At 59.2% G+C, this 4929-nt stretch overlaps 1 long non-coding RNA gene across 1 annotated transcript; it reads left to right on the top strand.

Moving 5' to 3' along the window:
- Nucleotides 1-1938: 1938 nt before the first annotated feature.
- Nucleotides 1939-3477, top strand: LOC147574557 (uncharacterized). Its single transcript, XR_015244326.1, has 3 exons — nucleotides 1939-1986; nucleotides 3061-3137; nucleotides 3259-3477. It is a non-coding gene; the product is annotated as an uncharacterized LOC147574557 (long non-coding RNA).
- Nucleotides 3478-4929: the final 1452 nt, after the last annotated feature.

Below are 4929 nucleotides of genomic sequence, written 5' to 3' on the forward strand. Positions count from 1 at the left end.
AGGCACGCGTGGTCCTGACCTCGGGGGACTCACAGGAGCCTAAGAGACTGTGACCACGACTGCGGCCTCAGGGTACAACAGAGAAGGTGGCTGGATGGTCCCGTGCAGGCCGGGCTGAGGCGGGAAAGGTGGGCAAGGCTGGGAGAACTTGGGAAAAGCTTCCTGACCGAGGCGACAAGGAGCTGAGTCCCCCAGGGCCACTAGCTAGCAGCAGAGGAGGAGAGCGTGAAGAGTCAGGGCTCAGAAGGACGAAGGATGCCTTCCTTTCTGAATGCGTGGAGTTTGAGGTGCCGGTGACACATCCAAGCAGAGATGAGAGCCACTCCATTTGCCACCGTGTGTAAGCGTGCGGCATTCAGGAGCGACAGTCTGGGCTGGAGATGGGGTCTTGGGGGTCGGCTCCGTGGGGACCACACGGCACCCCGTGACCTCATGGACATAAAGGGACAGTGTTCAGAGGCATCGCAGGCTACATACTTACCTCCACTTTCCACCGTCATCCCAGGGGAGGCAGGGAACAGCAACCTTGTCCTCGGGTCCCCAAATGGCTGCCTGGGGAAAGGTGGGGTCTGTGCTCAGCGGGAAGAGAGCCCCTAGGTCTGCAGACTTGGATGACAACGTTCTATAGGGATAAGTGGGGACCGGGACGGTTTAAATGGGAAGGTCAAAGCTGGTCTCTCTGCAGCATAGGACACAGCACGGCCCCACACAGCATTCACGGTGATCTGCTCAGTAACCGTATCAGAAAAGTGACTTCAGGGCCCAAGAGAGCAGAGTCTTGAAATATAGCAGAAAAACCCAATGTTCAGGGGTGCCTGGGTGGCTCAGTCGGTTAAACGTCCAACTTCGGCTCAGGTCGTGATCACACAGTCCATGAGTTCAAGCCCCGCGTCGGGCTCTGCCCTGATGGCTCAGAGCCTGGAACCTGCTTCCGATTCTGTGTCTTCCTCTCTCTCTCTGCCCCTCCCACGATTGTGCTCTGTCTCTCCCTCTCTCTCTTTCTCAAAAATAAACAAACACCAGGGGCGCCTGGGTGGCGCAGTCTGTTAAGCGTCCGACTTCAGCCAGGTCACGATCTCGCGGTCCGTGAGTTTGAGCCCCACGTCGGGCTCTGGGCTGATGGCTCGGAGCCTGGAGCCTGTTTCCGATTCTGTGTCTCCCTCTCTCTCTGCCCCTCCCCCGTTCATGCTCTGTCTCTCTCTGTCCCAAAAATAAAAAATAAAACGTTGAAAAAAAATAAATAAATAAACAAACACGGGAAAAAAGAATTTTTTTAAGTCCAGTGTTCAAAGGAAGGGAAGAAAGATTCAGATGTTTCCAGAAGTCTAACTCTGAACCCCAGGTTTGGCCAAACAGCTCCTCTGAACTTCTGGCTTTCTGTGCTTCCCTCCAGCACGGGTCCCGTCACACGGAGTGATTTTGACATTACCCTCGTGCGCACCCGTGCGTCACGCTCCTTGAGAGTGGGGGATGGTCTTACTTAGCAACCCCACGACTTTGGAGGGAGCCTGATACCACACGGCGGGGCTCGGTAACGATTACCTGCATTGGTTGGCAACCTCCATGAGGGGGGTGTGTGTTCGTGTCTCTTCCTAGGACTCCACAGGAATCACGTTCGTGTGTTTAAGCTGCAATCAACACGGTTGTTAGGACGATCGTCACAGCCATCAGGTGCTTGTGTTGTTTATGAAGTGCTGGGCCAGTTGCTGGGCACCGGACAACAGAACGTTCTGTGATACCGGAAAGGTCCTGTATCTGCCCTGTCCGGCAAGGGAGCCACCAGCCTCCTGTGGCTCTCGACACTTGACGTGTGGCCAGAGCAGACACGGGTCTGAATTTCACCTAGTATCTCATTTCCGCGAATAGAGGTATAAAGAGCTACGTGTGCCCAGAGGTTTCCATACTGGTCAGGATAGCGCTGGACATTCTTATGCTCCCTGAGCCTCTACCGTGGGGACTGGATCTCCCACCTCTGGGAAGCGCCGGGTAAGTCCTGGCTGTGAGGGAACAGACATCCCCTTCTGTTGAGTTGACAGGCGCAGGCAGGGGGGAGCAGAACTGACCTCCAAACGGCACGGCTGGCTTTGCTCTACGAGGAGTCCCGTCCCTCCATGTCCCACCCCCTTCCCAGGACCTGGCACGTGGGCGCTGATTGGACATTTGGCACTCAAGGCCGCTCGGCTCGCCAGCTCCCACCCACCTGCCTCCCTCCCTCCTCAATTAACTCAGCAGCAGCGACTTTGTTTCCCTTTGCCAAGATCGGGAGCTGGCATCCCAGCATGTGCCAGCCCCAGTGGGGTGGAGGTGACGGGCGCCACACGCCTGGCACTGCCCCTCATTGGAGCAGCCTCCCCGCTACAGAACCTCAGGTCCCTGGGGAGCTGCCGGCTGGCTGAGCGACAGGCCCCGGGCTCAGGGATCTGCGTGGTAGTTAAGCCTGAATTGAGTTAGTGCAGGCTGGGTTGTGGCTCCTCCCAGGATCTGCCAGGGGCGGGCAGGCAGGCAGGCGGACGTCTCCATCCTGGGAAGGGCTGGCCGGCAGCCCAGGGGGCGGGGCGGGGCGGGAGAGGGAGAAGGAGGGGCGGAGGCTTCTCTCCAGTTAACAGGGGTTGGGGGACGGCCCCCCCCCCCGGAGTCTCCTCAGAGGGCTCCTCCAGGCTCTGCCGGCTAAACCTCTGTGGCCCCTCTGTCCCAGGCCTGCCATCGAGGCATCCGTCTTCTGTGCACTCACCTGCGGGGAAGTGTGGGCAGATGAGCAGCCTCCCAAGCCCCGAGCCCAGCCCCCAAGTCCCAACCCCCGGGGGCTGCATTTTGAACAATTCCCCCAAGGTGACCCTGAATCCGTGGTCCGTGGGCCACGTTCTGAGAACACTGCCCTGGTCCTCCCACCAGGGAGTGGCCGGGCTGGCGGGGACCCCTGCCTCAGCTCGTCCAGGCCCCGGTGGTATAGACTTGTAGACAGAGGCCCAGAGACCCGAGCGGGGCGACCCATGGCAGCTGGCCACACGGTGCAGGCTGAAGTCGAGGAAAGAGCTCCAGACTCTCCTCTGCATCCCACAGCCAGGACCGAGTGCCGAGACAGAAGGCGACCCCGGGGGAGTCGTGCGGACACTCCACTGCCCCTAAACGTCCAGGAGGTGAGGTGCCTATCCAAGAGAAGGGCTGAGTCTCAGGGGACCATGCCCAGACCCCCTCCCCCCACCCGAACCACCTGACCCCAGAGAAGCCACCTGACCTCGGCCCGTCCCAACCCTGCAGGTGACCCTTCCTGGCCCAGGTGACCCTGACCGGGGCCCAGAGGCCCTGCTCTGACAGGCAGATGCTACCTGGGAGACAGGGCCATTGCGGACACAGGACTGTGGGACAGTGTGCCTGTCAGTATGGTTCCTCTGCTCGCCCCTAAAATGGCCCCTGGTGGCTGAAGGAATAAACGGAGAAGTACCTGGCACACGGAAGGTTCTCCACTGTTTGTGGAAAGGGGGGAAGGGCAGGAGGAGAGGGAGGAAGGGAGGGTGGGAGGGAGAGAGGAGGAGGAGTGCAAGGGGAGGGAGGAACCATTTTCTGAAAGCTGGTGGGGGAACAGAAGGATTACTGAATTGGATCCAGAAGCCTCGTGTTTTGATCTCTGCCCTGTCCTCTGGCTGCATGGCCTCGGCTTCTCTCTCTCTCTCCAGATGGCTTTGGGGACTTCCTCTCTCCAAGCCCCTGTCTGCGTCTGTAAGGCGTGGAGTGGGCCCGGATGCCCTGACATTCGCTCTGACATTCTAGGCTCCCGGCCCTCCCCCCCAGTGCGGGTGGGATCTTCTCCGGAAATGGCTTTTCCGGCCTCTGAGCTCCCTCCGGGCTCCCTAACGGGCCGGGAGCGGCTGGTGGAGCATCTGCCTCCCAGCCTCGTGCAGGTGAGGTTCATCAGTAACGACAGGAAAGGATGTCAGGCTGCGTCTGAAGCCACCAGGGGCCCAGCAGCCTGCTGCGCTTTGTCATAAAATATGTTGTCACCTGGGGAAGCATCATCACGGATGAAATATTTCAGGAGACAAAAACAAGAGGTGCATTGATTTTTTCCACGAGGTCAGACAACTTCTGGGAAGCCTCTTGTAACTCAGCTGTCATGGTGCCTGTCCCCGAGCATTCGCCTAGACTGTGATGTCAGCGGCCTCTGACCCAGGCGGGCTCCCTTCGCTGATCACAGGCTGTCCTTCCCGGGGGCCCACAACATCATCCGGCCTTCCCAGACACGGAGGGAGTGGGGGGCACAAGAATGACCTGGACCCAGGGAACGCTTCCTCTCCAGATTGATCCAAATTGGCCCTGAGGAAGTCCTGCGCAGGTGGCTCCGGCAGGGCTTCTGTGGATGAGCGAAATTTGTCATCAGTTTATGGCGCCCGCAGAGACACCTGCCGGGTTTCCCGGCCGGCACCCCCCGCGCACAAAGCTGAAGGCACTGTTCTAACATCCAGTGTGATCACGGCCAAGTTGAGGTAGAGTGAGGCCATCAGACTGGAGGGAATTGCCACGGAAAAGATGGTTTGTGACTCACAGAGCCCGAGGAGAGGGGCCACGTGGCGAAGAAGTGGGAAACACGGCAAGAACGTTTCTCGTGGTTTCCGTGGGAAGGGCCCAGTGGGTCAGGGTAAGCAGGTTTAGGATTGGGTACTTCGAGTAATTTCGGGGGGCTCTGGGACATAGGAGCTGTTCTCGGTTGTCTCCTACCTGGTCCCGGGATACGTAAGGTAGGTGGTCGGGGGGGAGGGGGGGCGGCCAAAGTGCGAGAGCCCAGCAAACAAGGTGGTGGGGTGTGGGTTCTGGATTGGTCGGTTCGTATCTGAAAAGTGGGTTCAGGTGAATTGTTTACAATATCTAGGGATTGGCTCTCCCTGGCCGGGGGAGGGAGGGAGGGTCCCTCTAAGGCCAGCAAAGCCCCAGATG

Source organism: Puma concolor, chromosome E1, assembly GCF_028749965.1.
Source record: "Puma concolor isolate L17-30 chromosome E1, mPumCon1.1.hap2, whole genome shotgun sequence".
NCBI lineage: Eukaryota > Metazoa > Chordata > Mammalia > Carnivora > Felidae > Puma > Puma concolor.